A 21419-nucleotide genomic window follows, 5' to 3' on the forward strand; every position below is an offset into this window, starting at 1 on the left:
CACAAATGTCAGGTGTAATAATTATATTTATGATTAGTAGTATTATCATGTTGTCATAGAACCATGGAATGTTAGATCAAGGAAGGTCATTAGATATCATTTATTCCACAAGTCTTGGTGAGATTAAATAACTTAAAAATGTTCTCTTGGCTCTGTAGTGTCCACTTTGAGACATGGCCAGAATAATCTTTTGGGAGGGGCCAGGCTGGGAGCTTGATCTCATTTAAATGGTACAGGCTGGGATTGGGAAGGGATACAGTTGTAAGAATTCAGAGGTCAAAGGAACCGGTCATAGAATTGGCAATGAGCTGGGAGGGATTGGCAATGGGAAAGGATAGCCAGATGGGCCTCAGCCATTTGGGGAATTAAAGAGTAGAGTGGAATGAAATGGCACCAGTTATGGGAAAGAGCCATTTGCTGAGCGAGTAGTCAGAAAAGGCCTTGTATTTAGTGAAACTAGGAATATAACTTCGTGCTTCTGTCTCAAGTCTTGTGTTCTGCTCAGTATATACATCTGAATATTATGTCAAATTCAGTGCAAATTCAGTATGTATCTGAATTTTACTGCAAAGTTATTTAATGATCACTTGAAAATGCTTTATATGTGGGTCTTCTAATGATTCTTTTCCTGACTTTTTGAAGGAACAAAAGATGGACTTATTCTGAATTTTGCTCAAAGATTAAAGTATTGTAATCAGATTTAAGTGAATGGCTTGCTTCATCAAGTCATTTATATGTGATAATTTCAAATCCCCAGAGCTTGAATCTGTAAACTGTGGTCCTAAAAGTTTCTGTTTTAATGTCCAGATATGCCATGGATAGTAAAGCAAAAAACAAGCAAACAAACAAAAAAACCCGTTAAACCAAAAACTCTTTATAGGGCAATAGGAATTCTAAATTCATTTCTGGCTCTCAAGGTCTCCTCAATGTACACATACATAAACACATACACACCTCATAAACCACACATGCACACACACGCGCCACATGGGTACACACTAACATTTGCACAACATCACACATGCACATGCTGTTAAAGAGAATTATGATATCACTGGTTTTGGGACCCTTCACGTATTTTGTTTTCAGAATAATACACTGAACTTCAGTGTGTTACTCTGAATTTTATCCCAATGAATAAAATTTATCACAATGTATGCTATATAAAAATGTGACCCATATGCAATGTATTTTCCTAGATTGGATTAAGTGGCCATTTCCAAAAGAATATAGTGCAAGATGGAAGAATGAAGTGACCACTTCTAGATTCTAATCTAACAGTAACAGTTTCTTGTAATTTTATAAGGATGTAATCCAGAGAGCTTTTATATTCACTAACTCATTGCATCCCCAACAAAAAAGATGAAGTGAATTGACCAGGATGTCAGAGTTCAGTCTAAAAGAAAGGACAGCTGGATTCTCTTTTTTATAATCATAATCTTCTTTTTTCTAATCATGCTTTCCTTCTCAGCTAGTTACAGAAGAACCCAGCAATAAAGACAATTTAAGAGAGGCTTAACATTGATGTTTAAATATAGATTATGTTAGGATTTCCTAATTCTAGGTATTAAGCATGTTTGCTATATAAAAATATAAAAAGGAAAATAAGAGAAAGTTACCATTAGAGATGGTGATTATTATCATTTTAAATGTATTTCAAAATGTTTTCTATGCATAGAATTTCTTTGTCATTTTGCTTACTTATTAGGTAATACTGAATAATTTCTCTTATATTTTCAAAAACAGTCACACATTTCCTATGTTAAATGATCTTTAACATCATATTTAATAGTTGTAAAATATCCCACCAAGAGGCTGTACCATAATTCACTTCACAATCCTTGTTTTGTTATTTAGATTGCTTCCAACTTTTTGCATGTTCACATTTGATTCAATTTTTCAGAATAGATGTCAAGAATTACGATTATTCTCAGCGAATTGCAAATTGGGTATATTTTACCAAATCACTTGTTAAAGTGTTATGCCAATCTATTTTTCATATTGTAGAAATATAGTAAATTTAAAATGGAATATTGTTCTTAAAAGACTTATGGCATGGGGAATTTATTTTTTTATATATATATTTTACTGCATTTTAGGTTTTGGGGTACATGTTGCATAGGTACATACATGGCAGTGTGGCTTGCTGTCTTCCTCCCCATCATCTGTATCAGGCATTTCTCCCCATGTTATCCCTCCCCAACTCCCCACTTCCTGCTGTCCCTCCCCTAGTTCCACCCCACAGACCCCAGTGTGTGATGCTCCCCTCCCTGTGTCCGTGTGTTCTTATTGTTCAACACCGTCTAAGATTGAGAACATGTGGTGTTTGGCACGGGGAATTTCTAACTGGCCTACAGGATCCGAGGTCTGGCTGTCTTGTTCAGCCCCTTCTGCCTACTACAAATTCCATCTCTAACCTTAGACTGCTCATCCCACCCACTAATTTTCATTAATTTCTAAGGCACAACAGTTTGGTTTTACCTTACTATAAGCCTTTAAGACCTCATCTTTGTCAGTAAAGTGGGTTATCAAGTATTTTTCTAAACAAAGTTAGTTCCCTCCTTAAGAGGGAGCCAGCTGTTACGATTACTTTTTTTCAACACCCTGTATCACCCACCAGTGCCATCAAAACATTTATTTATTTGTTTGTTTAAGCTGATGGATTTCAGGATCTTAATAAGGAAGAAATATCTAGTTATGAAAGGTATTCTAAGACCAGGCATGGTGGTACATGCCTGTAATCCCAGAACGTTGGGAGGCTAAGACAGGCAGATCACTTGATTGCAGAAGTTCAAGACCAGCCTGAGCAACATAGCAAAAACTCATGTTTCTATGGCAGTTGCAGAAACCCAAACTCTACAAAAACTACAAAAATTAGCCAGATGTAGTGCTGTGCACCTGCAGTTCCAGCTACTAAGGAAGCTGAGGTGGGAAGATTGCTTAAGTAAGGGAGGTTGAGGCTGCAGTGAGCTGTGGTCTTGCTACTCCATTTCTGCCTAGGCATCAGAGCAAGACCCTGCCTCAAACCAAAACCAAAACCAAAACCAAAACAAAAATTAGGTATTATAAGAAGAGAATCATCTGCAGGAAGTGGTGAGTTCTCTGCTACTGGAAATAATCAAGCAGAGGCTGAAGATCACTTGTCAGGACAATTGTAAATAAAATTCAAGCAACAGCTGACCATTGGCTAGAATAGATGACCTTGAAGAGTCCTATAATACCAAGAGTCCATGAATCCGTGATTTTACATCTCACTTCTTTACATATCAAAGCACTTGTTTATTGTTGTCCCTTTAATTACAGGCAGGTATAAACTGTTAGACTAATGGGTTGGACCCCATGTCATGTTGCTGCCTCATCTGCAGTTCCATATGATCAGCTCTCTCTGGCAGGGTTTCTCTTCATGGAGTCCTTTGAGGTCCTTATATGCCTCTGAGACATTTTAGCCCTTTCACTATTTTAGGAACACATTTCTAAATTATACAAGTCTTTCCTGACACAAGGGCTGTAACACCTTGCCAAGAAGAATTCTCCATGAATGGAATAAATGAAGAGAGATAGCCTGAGAAATGTGTGTCAATGCAGCTGCTCTGAGTTCCCTAAATTTATCACAGTTTGAAGCTAAGGATTTCTGACACTCAGGGCCAGATAATGCTTTTTGTATCTGGAGTTAGTTATATTGGAAGAACACTGGTACCTCAAACAGTATGGGGTTGGAGAGGAGCCTGGCATGATAGCCAGCCCACATCCATCAGCAAATCACCTTCATTGGAAGTTCATATCACCCACAACTTGCAATTCAGCATCACATTTCTGTTCAGAGTAGCTGAGGAACGCAGTACCATGATTTGATTATGCTATCAAGTTGATGCAAAAGTATTTGCAATTTCTGACATTACATTTTTTTCTTTTCTTCTTTTTAATTATTTTTTAAAGTTTTGGGGTGCATGTGTAGCATGTGCAGGTTTGTTACATAAGTAAATGTGTGCCAGGGTGGTTTGCTGCACTTGTCAATCCATCACCTAGGTATTAAGCCCCACATGCATTAACTCTTTTCCCTAATGCTCTCTGTATCCCCTGCCCTCCCCTGATGGACCCCAGTTAGTATTGTTCCCCTCCCAATAGGTTCTCATTGTTCAGCTCTCACTTATAGGTGAGAACATATGGTATTTAGTTTCTGTTCCTGCATTAGTTTGCTGAGGATAATGGCTTTCAGCTTCATCCAGGTCCCTGGATAGGACATTACTTTTGAATGGCAAAAACCACAATTACTTTTGCACCAACCTAATACTTTGCTTTTAGGCAGTCGCCTATGGCCTCTTTCAGAATAAGCCAAGAATAAAGTATCACAAAGAACTCTGGGTGATAGAAATCCTGGGACCTAAAATGTATCAAAATACTTCAAAATAAATATATCTTTTATCTTGACAATTTTTCTTCTAAGGAAATACTGAGACAGATGTTCAAGCATGCCCAATTGTAATATTTCTCAATATCCCAAATCTGCAACTTTCTTCAGTGTCCTCTAATCAATTGTTTATACTAAATGAGGTACATCCATCCTATTAAGGATCGTGTTGTAGAAAAAGATTTCGGTGTTTATGATACATTACTCAGTAAAAACCAGACTACCAAGTAATTGGTATTTTTTATTAAAAACACATATGTATTTTTAAAGAGTGTATTTGACATAGAAATAATAGTAATAGTTAATGTACATTGAGTGAATACTGTGTGCCAGGCACTACCCAAGTTGCTTTATGTGTATTAAATAATTTAATTCTTTACAAAACTTGTGAGGTACTATTATTGTCCCTATTTTACAGATGAGGAAACAGGCACAGAAACTTTAGATAACTTGCTCAAGGTCACTAGGCAAAACAGTGATTCAACGGGGAAAAACTTGACTGCAAAGCCTGAGCTGTTAACCATAACTACCACTGCTTAAACAGACTAAAAAGACGACCTCTGAAGCTGAATGTGATTTCATATATGTGTTGCTTACTATAAATTACATATACGTACGTACACATGTATATAATCCATATATATGTTATGTATATATAAGTTTTGATTATATGAATGTGATTATATATTTGTGTTGTTAAGATTATAGGTGATTTTTATCCTTTGAGAATTTATACATAGAATAACCATACTTAAAAAATAACATTATACAAAATAGAGAATCCTGGAACCACAAATGGTGGCTCTGAAATTTTGTCTAACTAACTTGTCTGTGCAACCAACATTAATTTGACTAGAAATATAAATACAACATAGTTTTACTGTGTGGATCTATCACTATTTGACATTCATGACTTAGCTTTGAGCCCATCAGCCCACTGCCCCACAGAGAAACCAGGAGAGAAGAACCAAAGCTTCTCATTTTCACTGTAGGTTTGGCCCTAAACTGGTCTCAGACTAATGTTGACCTAAGTTGTTTATATCAAGCCATTGTCCTCCTCTCTTGTGTGGAGAGTCTCAGAATTGCAGCATGCTGGGCTGGAGCAGTGTTTCTCAACTGGGGGTGACTTTGTTGCACAGTGAACATTTGGTAATGTCTGGAGACATTTTTAGTTGTAACAAAGGGGGCAGGGGTGGTCCTACTGGCACTGAGTGAGAGGCTGCATCCTACAAGCCTCACAACAAAGGGTTATCTGGCTCCAGTGTCTTAGTGTCAAGACTGAGAAGCCCTGCTCTGTAGGGATGTCAGAGGTCATTTACTCCCAACACTTGTTTTGGAGGTGCTAAGATGACTCCCAGATGTTTGACTTCCCCAAACTCATAGATCTCTTCTTTCTGGCAGAATTCAGGAAGATTCCTCTCTTACATACACATTCTGAGTTTTATGAGATGTGTGTAATGAAAAGACCGTGGGCATGGGGTTCAGACAGATTAGGCAGTCCTATACTGGAAACCTGGCCGGACCAATTACTACTCTGTGTGATGGTGGCAAATTATTTCACCTTTCTAAACTTCAGTTTTCTCATATGGAAGCTGGGGACAAGAATACCAACTTCCCAGGGGTATTGTGAAGATTTTATGAAACGCTGTTTGTGAAATATCTAGCTGAGTACTATTATGTAATGAGTGCTCCAAAATGTTTATTTTCTTTCCACTTTACCTGGGGAAGAACATTTGTGATCAAGTTGAATAGTCACAATATAAAGAAAACATGAAGTGAGCCATTGCACACAAATTGGCTCTTAAAAGTTGATATTGTGCAACATCAACTTTTACGGTTCTGGCTAATGAGGAATCAGTACCTGGAAAATGACCAGCTTCCTGTGCAACTCATTGAGGGAGGGGGCATGGCAGTGGGCCTCACCTCCTTTTTCTAAGAGCAAATTCAGCACTGATTGCAGCAGCTTATTTTGGAATTGCATTCGCCTCTTGCTTCTGCTCCTTCCACATCTCTGTTAGCTAACTGGCTTAGACAAAACAGAACTGTGATTATTATAGTTACAATAGTCATGAATATTTACGTGATGTTTTGTATGTGGCAGGCACTGTTCTAAATACTTTAAATATGTTAACATCTCATCTTTAAAAAATAGCCTTATTGAGGTATAATTGATATAGAGAAAACTGTACACATTTAAAGTGTGCAGTTTAATGAGGACATTGTGCTAAGTGAAATAAACCAGTCATAAGGGACTAATACTAGGTGAGTACACTTATGTGAGGTATCTAAAATTGTCAACTCATAGAAACAGAGTGTAGAATAGTGGTATCCAGGGGCTGGGCAAAGGGGGAAATGGGAATTGATGTTCATTGGATGTAAAGTTGCAGCTAAACAAGATGAATAAATGATAGAGGTCTGCTATACAATACTGTGCTCATAATTGTTTCATCTTTAGATTAACACTATGAGAGGCTGTGATAGGCTGAGTAATGGCCCCCAATGATGTGCACATCTTAATCCCTGTAACTTATTAAGAATATGCTATTTTACATGGCAAAGGGACTTTGCAGAGATGATCAGATGGAGGACCTTGACATGGAGAGATCATCCTAGATTACCTGGGTGAACTCAGTGTAAATACATGGGTCCCTCTAAGCATAGGGCCTTTCCCTGCTGTGATCACAGACATGCGAAGATAGAAGAGAGTTAGAAACATGCTTTGCTACTGGCTTCAAAGATGAAGGGAGGGGGGCCATCAGCCAAGGAGTGCAAGCAGCCTGTAGAAGCTGAAAAAAAAACCAAGGGAACAGATTCACCCTTGGAGTCTTTAGCAGGATCTAACCACAACTGCATCTTGTTTTTAGCCCAGTGAGACTTATTTTGGACTTCTGACCTCTAAAACTGTAATAAGATAAATTTTAATAATAGAAAATGGAGGCTTGGTGAGATGAAGAAGCTTGCCAAGGTTTGTATGATTAGAGCAAGGAACCCAACCATGGCCATCTGATTCCAGGGCTCAAGCTTTTTTTTTTTTTTTTTAATCTTTGAAGTCTAACTTATTTTATTTTTTAAATCTTTATATTTATTTATTAATTATATATATGTATATATATATATATATATATAATTGCACATTAGGTCCTGGGGTACATGTAAAGAACATGCAGGACTGTTGCATAGGTACATATATGGCAATGTGGTTTGCTGCCTCCATCCCCATCAGCTATATCTGGCATTTTTTTCCTATGTTATCCCTCCCCAACTCCCTACCCTGCACTGTCCCTCCCCTAGTCCCACCCCGACAGACGTCAGTGTGTGATGCTCCCCTCCCTGCGTTCATGTGTTCTCATTGTTCAACAGCCACCTATGAGTGAGAATATGCAGTTCTTGATTCTCAGTTCTTGTGTCAGTTTGCTGAGAATGATGGTTTCCAGGTTCATCCATGTCCCTACAAAGAAACTCATCATTTTTTATGGCTGCATAGTATTCCATTGTGTATATGTGCCACATTTTCCCTGTCCAGTCTATCATCGATGGGCATTTGGGTTGGTTCCAAGTCTTTGCTATTGGAAACAGTGCTGCAATGAACATTCATGTGCATGTGTCCTTATGATAGAACGATTTATAATCCTTTGGATATATGCCCAGTAATGGGATTGCTGGGTCAAATGGAATTTCTATTTCTAGGTCCTTGAGGAATCGCCACACTATCTTCCACAATGGTTGAACTAATTTACACTCCCAACAGTGTAAAAGTGTTCCTATTTCTCCACATCCTCTCCAGCATCTGTTATCTTCTGATTTTTTAATGATCTCCATTCTAACTGGCATGAGATGATATCTCAATGTGGTTTTGATTTGCATTTCTCCAGTGACCAGTGATGATTAGCATTTTTTCATATGTGTGTTGGCCTCATATATGTCTTCTTTTGAAAAGTGTCTGTTCATATCCTTTGCCCACTTATGAATGGTTTTTTTTTTAAATTGTAAATCTGTTTTAGTTCTTTGTAGATTTTGGATATAAGTTCTTTGTCAGATGGGTAGAATGCAAAAATTATTTCCCATTCTGTTGGTTGCCAGTTCACTCTAATGATTGTTTCTTTTGCTGCGCAGAAGCTATGGAGTTTAATTAGATCCCATTTTTCTATTTTGACTTTCGTTGCCAATGCTTTTGGTGTTTTAGTCATGAAGTCCTTGCCTACGCCTATGTCCTGAATGGTTTTGCCTCGGTTTTCTTCTAATGTTTTTATGGTGTTGGGTCTTATGTTTAAGTCTTTACTCCATCTGGAGTTAGTTTTAGTGTAAGGTGTCACAAAGGGGTCCATTTTCTGCTTTCTGCACATGGCTAGTCAGTTTTCCCAACACCATTTATTAAACAGGGAATCCTTTCCCCATTGCTTGTTATTTGAGGGTTGTCAAAAATCAGATGGTTGTTGATGTGTGGCTTTGCCTCCGAGGCCTCTATTCTGTTCCATTGGTCTATAGCTCTGTTTTGGTACCAGTACCATGCTGTTTTGATTACTGCAGCCTCGTAGTATGGTTTGAAGTCAGGTAGCATGATGCCTCCAGCTTTGTTCTTTTTGCTTAGAATTGACTTGGCTATGTGGGCTCTCTTTTGGTTGAAAAAGGTCATTGGTAGCTTGATAGGGATAGCATTGAATCTATAAATTACTTTGGGCAGTATGGCCATTTTCATGATATTGAATCTTCCTAACCATGAGCATGGAATATTTCCCCATCTGTTTGTGTCCTCTCTTATTTCATTGAGCAGTGGTTTGTAGTTCTCTTTGAAGAGGTCCTTTACATCCTTTGTTAGTTGCACATCTAGGTATTTTATTCTTTTTGTAGCAACTGTGAATGGCAGTTCATTCTTGATTTGGCTCTCTTTAAGTCTGTTATTGGTGTATAGTAATGCTTGTGATTTCTGCACATTTATTTTGTATCCTGAGACTTTGCTGAAGTTGCTTATCAGTTTCAGGAGATTTTGGGCTGAGATGATGGGGTCTTCTAAATATGCAATCATGTCGTCTGCAAATGGAGACAATTTGACTTCCTCCTTTCCTAACTGAATACCCTTTATTTCTTTTTCTTGTTTGATTGCTCTGGCTAGAACTTCCAATACTATATTGAATAGGAGTGGTGAGAGAGGAAATCCTTAGTCTTAGAAACCAGTCTAGTGCTTAATTTCAAAGGGAATGCTTCCAGCTTTTGCCCATTCAGTATGATATTGGCTGTAGGTTTGTCATATATAGCTTTTTTCATTTTATGATTCGTTCCATCAGTACTTAGTTTATTGAGAATTTTTAGCATGAAGGGCTGTTGAATTGTGTCAAAGGCCTTCTCTGCATCTGTTGAGATAATCATGTGTTTTTTTCCTTTGGTTCCATTTATGTGATGGATTACATTTATGGATTTGCGTATGTTGAACCAGCCTTGCCTCTGCGGGATGAAGCCTACTTTTCATGATGGATAAGCTTTTTGATGTGCTGTTGGAATCACTTTGCCAGTATTTTATTGAATTTTGCATCAGTGTTCATCATGGATATTGGCCTGAAGTTTTCTGTTCTTGTTGAGTTTCTGCTGGGTTTTGGTATCAGGCTGATGTTGGTCTCATGAAAAGATCTGGGGAGGATTCCCTCTTTTTGGATTGTTTGGAATAGTTTCAGAAGGAGTGGTACAAGCTCCTCTTTGTATGTCTGGTAGAATTCGGCTGCGAATCCATCTCTACCTGGGCTTTTTTATTGGTAAGGTATTAATTGCTGCCTCAACTTCAGCCCTTGTTATTCTACTATTCAGGGTTTTGATTTCTTTCTGGTTTAGGCTTGGGAGGGTGTATGTGTCCAGGAATTTACCTATTTTGTCCAGGTTTACTGGTTTATGTGCATAAAATTGTTTGTAGTAATCTCTGATGATGGTTTGTATTTTTGTGAAATCTGTGGTGATGTCCTATTTATCATTTTTTATTGCATCTATTTGATTATTCTCTCTTTTCTTTTTTATTAATCTGTCTAGTGGTCTGTCTATTTTGTTGATCTTTTCAAAGTACCAGCTCCTGGATTTATTGATTTTTTTGAAGAGTTTTTTGTATCTCTGTCTCCTTTAGTTCAATGCAAATACACTCCCACCAACAGTTATTTCTTGTCTTCTGCTAGCTTTTGAGTGTTTTAAATCTTGCTCCTCTAGGTCTTTCAATTTTCATGATAGGGTGTCGATTTTAGGTCTTTCCTTGCTTCTCATGTGGGCATTTATTGCTATAAATTTTCCTCTAGACACTGGATCAATGTGTCCCAGAGATTCTGGTATGTTGTGTCTTCACTCTCGTTGGTTTCAAAGAACATCTTTATTTCTGCCTTCATTTCATTGTTTATCCAGTCAACATTCAAGAGCCAGTTGTTCAGTTTCCATGAAGTTCTGTAGTTCTGAGTTAGTTTCTGTATTCTAAGTTCTAATTTGATTGCACTGTGGTCTTAGAGACTGTTATGTTTTCTGTTTTTTTGCATTTGCTGAGGAGTGATATACTTCCAATTATGTGGTCAATTTTAGAGTAAGTGTGATGTGGTGCTGAGAAGAATGTATATTCTGTGGATTTGGGGTGGAAAAGTCTGTAAATGTCATCAGGTTTGCCTGGTCCAGGTCTGAGTTCAAGTCCTGGATATCCTTGTTAATTTTCTGTCTCATTGATCTGTCAAATATTGACAGTGGAGTGTTAATGTCTCCCACTATTATTGTGTGAGGGTCTTTGTAGGTTGTTAAGAACTTGCTTTGTGTATCTGGGTGCCTCTGCATTGGTTGTATATATATTTAGGATCATTAACTCTTCTTGTTGCATTGATCCTTTTACCATTATGTAATGCCCTTCTTTGTCTCTTTTGAGTTTTGTTGATTCAAAGTCTGTTTTATCAGAGACTAGGATTGCAACTCCTGCTTTTTTTTTGCTCTCTGTTTGCTTGGTAGATCTTCCTCCATCCCTTTGTTTTTAGCCTATGTGTATCCTTGTATGTGAGATGGGTTTTGGCTTTTTATTCAATTTGCCAGTTTGTGTCTTTTGATTGGGGCATTTAGCCCATTTACATTTAAGATTAATATTGTTATATGTGAATTTGATCCTGCCATTTGGATGCCAGCTGGTTTGTTTTGCCCATTAGTTGACATGGTTTCCTTATTGCGTCGATGCTCTTTACCATTTGGTATGTTTTTGGACTGGCTGGTGCTGGTTGTTCCTTTCTATGTTTAGTGCTTCTTTCAGGAGCTCTTATAAAGCAGGCCTAGTGGTAATGAAATCTGAGCAATTGCTTGTTCATAAAGAATTTGATTTCTCCTTCGTTTATGAAGCTTAGTTTGGCTGGATACGAAATTCTAGGTTTAAAGTTCTTTTCTTTAAGGATGTTGAATATTGGCCCCCACTCTCTTCTGACTTGTAGGGTTTCTGCTGAGAGATCCACTGTGAGTCTGATGGGCTTCCCTTTTTGGGTAACCAGACATTTCTCTCTGTCTGCCCTTAGCATAATTTCCTTCATTTCAACCCTGGTGAATCTGACTATAATGTGCCTTAGGGTTGCTCTTCCTGAGGAATATCTTTGTGATATTCTCTATTTCCTGGACTTGAATGTTGGCCTGCCTTGCTAGGTTGGGGAAGTTCTCCTGGATAATATCCTCAAGAGTGTTTTCCAGCTTGGATTCATTCTCTCTGTCACATTCAGGTACACATATCAAACGTAGATTAGGTCTTTTCACATAATCCCACCCATATTTCTTGGAGGCTTTGTTAATTTCTTTTTACTCTTTTTTCTGTAATCTTGCCTTATTGTTTTATTTCATTGAGTTGATCTTAAATCTCTGATATCCTTTCTTCTGCTTGGTCAATTCGGCTATTGAAACTTGTGTATGCTTCGTGAAGTTCTCATTTTGTGTTTTTCAGTTCCATTAGTTCTTTTATATTCCTCTGTAAGCTGTTTATTCTCATTAGCATTTCATCAAACCTTTTTTCAAGGTTCTTAGTTTCTTTGCATTGGGTTAGAACATGATTTTTAGCTCAGAGAAATTTGTGTTTACCCACCTTCTGAAGCCTGTTTCTGTCAATTCATCAGTCTCATTCTCCATCTAGTCTTGTTCCCTTGCTGGTGAGGAGTTGTAATCACTTGGAGGAGGAGAGGCATTTTGGTTTTTGGTATTTTCATCCTTTTTGCACTGGTTTCTTCCCATCTTAGTGGAATTATCTACCTGTGGTCTTTGTGGTTGGTGACTTTCAGATGGGGTCTCTGAGTGGACATCCGTTTTATTGCTGATGAAGTTATTTCTTTCTGTTTCTTAGTTTTCCTTCTAACAGTCAAACCTCCACTGCTGTAAGACTGCTGGAGGTCTACTCCAGACCCTGCTTGCCTGGGGATCACCTGCAGCAGCTGCAGAACAGTAAGGGTTGCTGCCAGTTTCTTCTGTTATCTTTGTCCTAGAAGGATACCTGCCAGGTGTCGGCCTGAGCTATCCTTTATGAGGTGTCTCCTTGGTTATATGGGGGTCTGGGAGCTTCTTGAGGATACATTCTGTGCTTTATAGAAGCTAAAGTGCTGAGCTGTGAGATCCATTGTTCTGTTCAGAGCTGCTGGGCAGGTACATTTAAGTCTGCTGCAGCACAACTCATAACTGTCTTTTTTCCCCAGGTGCTTTGTCCTGGGAAGGTGGGGCTTTATTTATAAGTTCCTATCATTCTGCTGCCTTTATTCACAGATGCCCTGAGCAGCAAGGGGGTAGCCTAGTCACAGTCAGCCAGCAGAGGCATTGCTGAGCTCCCGTGGGCTCTGCCCAGCTGCTATGTGAACTTCCTTGCAGTTTTGTTTATAGGAGTATAGTTAGAACTGCCTTGGTAATGGCAATGTGCCTCAGTAATGGTGGACTGCCACAGTAATGGTGGACTGCCTCGGTAGTGGTGGATGCCCTTCCCCTGACAGAGCTGGACTATCTGGGTCCAGCTGTGCTTGCTGTGAAACTCTGGATCCAGAGCATTTCAGATTGCTGGTCTTTGTGGAGGTGTGACCAGCTGAGCCAGATCACCTAGCTCCCTGTTTCAGCCCCATTTTTTTCAGTTGAATGGGAGACTCTGTCTCTCAGGCATTCCAGTTGCCAGTTGAAGGGCCACCCTGATTTGTGTGAGTTTTTGTGCAGAGACCCGCTGCGCCAGCTGAACAGCTGCGTTGGAGAATTGTGACGCTTTTCCACCCAGAAATCTCCTGGTCTGTGGGCAATAAAAATTTGTTTGGAAATGTGGTGATCACTCACTCTTTGTATTTTCACTGGGAACTGCAATCTAGAGCTGTTCCTATTCGACCATCTTGGATCCTCTCCCTTAGGCTTCTAACTACTCTGTTGTACCACTTGTAAGAAAAAGATGCCTAGCAATGACTACTCCTATCTTCCAGTGCCATTGTAAAAGAAATGAACATGGTGAGCTATTGGTAGACAGTGGCTCAAAAGGGAAATGAACATTCATGTAAGCTCACAGATATTTGTCATACCACTTTTTAAAACTCTGCTGAGAACTTTGAACCTGCATTGATGGAAGACTATCCTACTTTTGAGCCTGAATTACTGTTTAACTTTGCCAATGGAGATTTTCTGTTATTTCTTTGAATTGCATAATCATTTTATGGTTTACAAAATACATTCATATTTGCTACTTATTTGAGTCTCATGATAATCTGGTGTGGTAATTATCTGGTAGATAAAGAAGATGGCACAGAAGATCAGAAAGTCTGTTTTGGAGCCAAAGCCACGCAACTAATAAGTGGCAAAGCAGGACTTCCTGGAGTTTCGTTGCAAATCTAGAACTATCTCCAATACAGCTATTTTTTGATAATTGGTAGATTTTGTCTAAAGTTGGTAAATCTACAGTTACATTTTCATTTATATTGAGTACAAGCACCAGTGTCTCCATTTAGAAAATCGTTATTCAGCGATTCTGACAAGGATGCATGAGTGACTGTATCTATCACTTCTACTTGTAAACCTTATGCAATTAATCTCATCAGAAACAAGTGAAACTCAACTTCTTTTTTGGCTTTTATTTGCCATTTTCCAGTGAGTTAATTGTCTTTAATCATTAGTCTCTAGCTGTTGCATAAAAGCATGGTAGTCAGAATAACACTCAACTTACACAATTGTGTCAAAATCGGTTTTGTGTATTTATGAAAGGTAATTCCAGAGCATTGAGAGAAGAAAGTTCTGTGTGAAATATAATTTTTCTACTTGAAGATCTATCCATGTATAGTAAAGCTTTAATGATGGGAAATTTTAGTAGTATCATAGCTCATTTACACTCTGAAAAAGTCACAGTAACTTTGTGCCTTCATCAGCTAATTAACATATTAAAAATTTTCAACAAAGGGCTTACAGTGTGTCAGCAACTGTGATAAATATGAGAGAGGATTCAAAAGTAAGTTGGACACAGTTCTGAGTCTCAAAAAGCTCACAGAATTCCAGTGGAATATGGACAAATAAAACATAATGCTTGAGGCAGTTGAGCTTGAAAGGGTACATAAGCTTTCTGCAGGTGGAAAGTAGGCTAAGGACCATGGAGGTCTAGCACAAGCAAAGGTATGAAAGAATAAGAATTTTCAGGAATTGCACTTGGAAGCTAAAAATTTGTTTGTGTGTGTATGTCATATGTTGTATGACCATGCCAGTGTGCATGTTCAAGTAGGCAATGTGTGTTATTGAAATGTTTTGAGCAGAAACAGATACAGTAATTAAAAAACTTAAGTGCATCACTTGAATTGCTATGTAGAGGACTACCTAAGTATTTATTAAATCCACTGCTATTGTTAAGCAGGGAGAGGCTATGGGCCTGAACTCACATTGTGGAAGCGAGAATGGAGAGAAAGAGGTGGAACTGAGGAATCTCTTAGAAATAAAAGCAAATAAAAGGGCATTTGTGAATGATTGGAGACAGTGTTGAAGTAATTATTTTTTATTTCATGTCATTAATTTATCTGAAAGGATATTCTAAATATAGCCTATTTAGTGTCCACATGATTTTGATTTTCATTTAGTCATTAATTCAATGAGCATTTATTGAGTAGCTGCCTTTAAAAAAAGCCCACTGTTGTAAGCTTGGCAGGACTGTGTATATTACACGTACATTATATATTACCTGGTCTTGACTCTTAAGGAACTTACAGTTTAGTAGAATTTATTCAGGGATCCTAGCAATATTGTTTCAAGCTTGGAGAACTGAATGCCCTCTCCTGAAACTTTGAAACTTGAGCAAGTGGGACAGGACCAATGGGTGGCAGTCCTTTGAAGTTCTTCATACTCTAGAGCCTCTTCTATCCACAGGATGGACTAAAGTTCCTGCCTCTTTGCCTCGTGGAGCTTAGTTGGTTCCCATCTATTTCCAAACACGACTTTCCAGGCTTTTATTGATTCTGTGTGTCATTAAAATCCTTTGAAATCATTCCCCCTTTTTTATGTTAGTAAGAGTTGGTTTCTTTGGCTTGCCTTCCTTATTTGCTCAAATTTCTGCTTTCTTATCTTTGTTTTTTCCACATCCCAGGAGGGTGGGGTCCTGCCTGTTCCATGGAACAGGAGGCTGGGTCTGCAGCACAGTTTGGGTAGCTGCAGGGTCACCTGGGGAACTCCCATTCCAACTCAGAAGAGGCATGGCTCCCACTTGTACCCAGCTCCTGCCTGCTAGGTGGAGCAGGGCGCCTGGGTCTGCAGCTGGAGATCTTCAGGTGGCTGCAGCTGTACCCAGGACAGCAGAGATTCTGCCTGCTCCTGGACCCCCTGAGAGCACAGGGAGGGTCTGCTTCCACAACTGGGACAGCTGCAGCTCTGCCAAGGAGGGTGGGGGTACTATCTGTTCCATGGAGTGGGAAGGCCCCTCACCATCCCCATGGGGCTGCTGCTCCTACTGCCTGGTCTCTCCTGCTCTCAGCACCTGCCCCAATCTTGAAGCAGGGCTGGGGCCAAGCCCAGGTGCTGTCACAGCTTGGTTGGGTATATACACAGCTCAGGGCAGTGTTGACATGCCAGCCCCCTGCTACCTTGGCCCCTTCTGGAATTTGGGCACCAACCAGCATGAGAGGGGAAACTGAAGAGGAGCCAAATGTGACTGGGTGCTGGCCTGAAGGTACTCCTTGATGCAAGCTGCCTGGGCACCATGGATGTCTGCTGAAGGCAGACAGGCTCCTAGGTGGAAAGGGGAGGTTCCCCAGTAAGGCCCTACCTTCAGGTCAGGGAAGGCCTGAAGGCTAGGGGCTGGGCTGCCAAACTGGACCACCAGAATGGAGAACTGTAGTGCCTTTTCCAGGCCTCCCAAGGCTGCCTATGGACCAATCAACATGGATTCTTCCCCTCTGATGTCCATAAAAGCCCTGGGTTCAGTCAGAGTAGGGCAGAGGAAAGAGAGGGCATGGGAAGACCAGCTGTAGAGAGGAGCTACCCTCTCTGCTGAGAACTTCAGAGACCTGCGGGGACGTCGGGAACAACAGCTGCAGAGGACCTACTCTTTCCAGGGCCTCCTGTCTGCTGAGAGCTGAACACTTGATGGGACCACCTGCCTACAGTGAGGAGACCCACTGCTGTTCTCCTCTTAGTTGTTCTAACACTCAGTAAAGTTCCTGTTCATCTCATTCACCCTCCACTTGTCTGTGTACCTCATTCTTCCTGGTTGCAGGACAAGAACTCAGTCAAAGGTATCACTAGCCACAGAGGTTTCTAGCCAGAAAATCGACATCCTCAAAGATCTTGAAACAGTAATAATGGATCAAAAAGACACCTTCACAGTGTTCCTAGCTGAAACCCTTCTCTTTTTCGAATCACCAATGTGCTAATGTTCTGTTTCTTTCCCTTCCAGGGCCCACTCCTTGTCCTGAAGATGTTATGGCTCACACTCAATTCCTACTTTCCTTAGCATTTCTATAATTTTTATAAGGAATGGAAAATGCTATTCTTTGCCTGTTTTGTTAAATGAAGATTATGTTGCCCTGTTTTTTTTTTTTCATTTGTTTGCTTGTTTGTTTTGATCACTCATCTGTAATTTCAGAGGCTGAGAACAAGCTGACTTTAAGAGATTGTATGGTCTTGGTCTTTCATATCTGAAGTGAGAAAGAAGGAGCTGGTTGTGTAGTATTATTTTATGACTCCTCCTTAGGTGCTTGCATTTCTGCTGCCCATGCTGTTTCTACTTGTCTGTATCAGAGGGTCCTCAGACTCTACAACTATAATTGTCTTCTCTAACTTCTTTTCCCAAAAGTGGTCTGAAGCCAGCTCCTTTTTCAATCATCTCCAACCCTGACAATCACCCTTGTCGTCCCTTTCTCTTTCAAACCCATCATCACCAATTCTGTTAAGTATAGCTCTTAAATAAAACTGAAATTTATCCCATTTATCCGTGTTTATTGTTACAACCCTAGCCCATGCTAATGGTATGTTTATCCTGGAATAAAGCTTCCCGAGAGATGTCTCTATAGGAATCTTTTGGTAGCAAATAACAGAAAGCAGCTTAAACAATAAAAAAAACTTTTATTGGTTTATATAATTGAAAAGGCCAGAGTTGGGGTAGGATTCAGGCAAAACTTGATAGAGCATATCGACATGTCAATAAAATCCTGGTTTATTTCTATTTCTCCTCTCAATATTCTACTGTTTTATCTTGCTCCTGAAGCTGGTTCACATTGTCAAACAAGTGGGCTGTCAGGAGGTCTTAGATCCTCATGCTTCTTTGAAATGATCTTAGGCAAGAGAGAACATCTCTCTCAGCAGTTTTATAGAATGGTGACAAAGCTGCTTTCCCAGTGGGCTTTCTTAGAAAACACCCTCTCATATCCCATTTACCCAATTTGGGTCATGTGTTCTCTGTAGTCAGAGGGATGGACTTTGCTGACTGAGGTAACTAATTAAGGCTTATTCTTTGAGTTAAGATAGGGTAAATCTTTTTTTAACTACATGGCTAGGAATGTCACAGGGGAAATAACCTGAAGGGTTTTTGAGGAAATGTAAACCTAGAAGGAAGGTAAAGGGCAGCACCCATGAGATATCCATACTATATTTACTTTTTCCCTCATTCATCTTTTTTTCACATTATAGGTAGTGTAGTCTTTTAAAAAAAGAAATTGTGCTGTGCCACTTCTTTATTTAAAACCACTCTTTGGCTTCACTTTCCACCTTGGATAAAGGTAAAGTAAAAAAAAAGTCCTTATGATGCCTTACAAGTCCCATTGTGATCAGGCCCTGCCTATCCCTCCACTCTCATCTGTTGCCACCATCTGCTCTTGGTCACTATCCACTTACACCACCTGGCTCTTGTTCGTTGTCTTGGATTTTCATGGCTTTTACCTGTCTCAGTGCCTTCAAATATACTGTGTCAGCTACCTGGAATGATCTTACCTGTACCGTTTACCTGAACAACTTCTATTTATCCAAGCTTCTCTGTTATAGTCCTTTTTACTACTTAAATTCTAATGAGGTTATCTACTTAATGTTTGTCTTTCCAACTAGACTGTAAGCACCATGAATGAAAATGCAGGGCTTACAATTTTTAAAAACCACAGTGTCCTTGGCATCTTAGTCCTTGGGCCTTGTTTAATGAGGAAACCCACCACTTTCACTCTAACATCAAATATAACCTCTTACTTGGTTTCAGCAGCAGTTCCTCCGTCTACCTCTATTTGTTCATTGTCACATGAGACAGCGTTACTCACCCTGCTCTTCATTTTGAGTAAGACCCATCACTTTAAAGAGCCAAGGTGTCCTCATACCTTTTCTGGCAAAAAGACATTTATCTCCTGAAGACATTATGAAATTAAATTATCTAAAATATGTATAAATGCCTAGAGCACTTGGTATATTCTGACAAATATTTGCTAACTTAAATTTGGAATCTGCATTTGGAGAACTTTGCACCAGGTATCTATTCTAGTATTTACTAGTTTCTTGGAAAATACCTGAGTGACCCTTGGAAAGTTATTTTGCCATTTATCTTTATAAATATTTTTTGAATCTTAGAATGTGTGGCATTTTTCCCAGGCTATCTGGGGATAGGCAAGAAAGGGAATCAGAATACAGAAGAGAGAACTCTGCAGAGCTGCAAGTCTTATTCCAACTTGACATTAATATACACATTTTACACTGAGATTGTTTTGTATTATTAAATCCTGAATCTCATTATATACCAACCTGCAAGGTCTTTGTGAAGGATTTTAGTTCTTTACTCTTGTTTTCATTTTTCAGGTTGTACTTACACTTGGCTGGGTTTCTTTTTCAGATGTCCTTTGTTAAAGGCACTATCATAAAGAATAAATAATCTTTTTACATGAATTATTATTTCAAGAAGGGTTTTCTTAATGTTTTTCTAAATATTCACTAAGGTAAGTGAATAGTAAAGGAGCTACTAATGTAGGTGGCCATGTTAACATTCATTGCCATTTTATTATTTTAAAACATCCTTTTATTATAAAAACAATGCATGTTCACTGTAGAGAATTTGGAAAATACAGACAAGGGGAAAAAGCATTTGTAATCTTATCACTCAAAGATTCTGTCGACATTTTGATATTTTTGTCTTACAGACACATTTACACACATATATACACCATTTCAAATAATCAAAAGAGAGTAAAAATATTCAAGTTTTTTAATGTGTTCCAGTCAAAATAAATTATAATAATAATGAATTCTCTATCAGTTTCTATATAGTTTTATTATGAATTTTCTTGTATTTAGACCTATCACACTATTTTTACCATGTATTTGCCAATATTTATAACACTGATTTTGTTTTCATGCCTAATTGCATTGGCTTTCAGGGATTATGACAGTTAACTGTGATACTATTAGCTTATCATGCTTGGCTTTAGTGGAAATATGTTTAATTCTGTATATGCTATGAATTCATATGCACATACACATATGAATTCATAGCATACACAGAATTAAGCACACTTCCATTAAAGTCAGGATCATGATAAGCTAATAATTCATATGCACACATACATATGCATTCATAGCATATACAGAGTTAAACACATTTCTGTTAAAGCCAGGAATATGATAAGCTAATAATTCAAATGCACACACACATATGATTTCATAGCATAACAGAGTTAAACACATTTCTTTGAAAGCCAGGAACACTGTGAATTCATATGCATGTGGGTATGCATGTGTATTTTTGTTTCACCAGAGCCCATGATTGGTTGGAGGAGTCAGATAAATTACCATCAGTAAAGATTAGAAGACTTAACACTCTTTAGAGCAAACAAATTGTTCCAGCTTTTTGGAGTTAAAAAAAGTTGAAAGATGAAGGAAATCTAAAGGTTGACCACTGCTGCACTTTCTGAGACAGTAACCACTGGTAGAAACTCACCTCAATGTCATTTTTGGGAGAGGCGCTTGTGAGCTGGGATGTAACAGGGGAATAACTCACTCAGAATCCCTTTTGCTGTTTTGGAGCAAGAACATTTGCAGGCAGCTCCAGGGTCTGCACAGTTGCTAAATCAAGCAAAAGGTTGGCAGCACGACAGGGCCTTTGTATTCAACAGAAGGTCCAGGGAGGAGGCTTAGGTAGGCCAAACCATGCTACTGGCTTGGAGGCTGGGCTAAGCATAAAGCTCTCAAGAGAAAGCTGGCCTCTGTTACAACTGTGTAACGAAACATGAGGAGAAAATGACACGTGAAGTTTCTTTGCTACAGCTGCCATTGGTTCACTGAACTGTGATGTAAAGGCACATAAAGAAGCACTCCTGCTTATCACTGAAGAAATTCCAACAACAGCGAGGTGGGCAGCAAGGGAAAACTTAGGCTGTGATAGACCTCTTCTAGTTACAGAGTGAAAAGTAAAGAAAAATCAGTATCAGATTATTCAAAAATAGGATGACAAAACACAGACATTAAAAATGCAGAAGCAGCACAAATATTTTGATAAAAATTTGCTGTAGGTTTTATAAAAAATTTTGATAACATCTATTTCTGGGATTAACTACTTAGTGTTACATTGATTATGATACAAGGTAAAAGA

Source organism: Saimiri boliviensis, chromosome 2 (genome assembly GCF_048565385.1).
Source record: "Saimiri boliviensis isolate mSaiBol1 chromosome 2, mSaiBol1.pri, whole genome shotgun sequence".
In the NCBI taxonomy this organism is placed as follows: Eukaryota; Metazoa; Chordata; class Mammalia; order Primates; family Cebidae; genus Saimiri; species Saimiri boliviensis.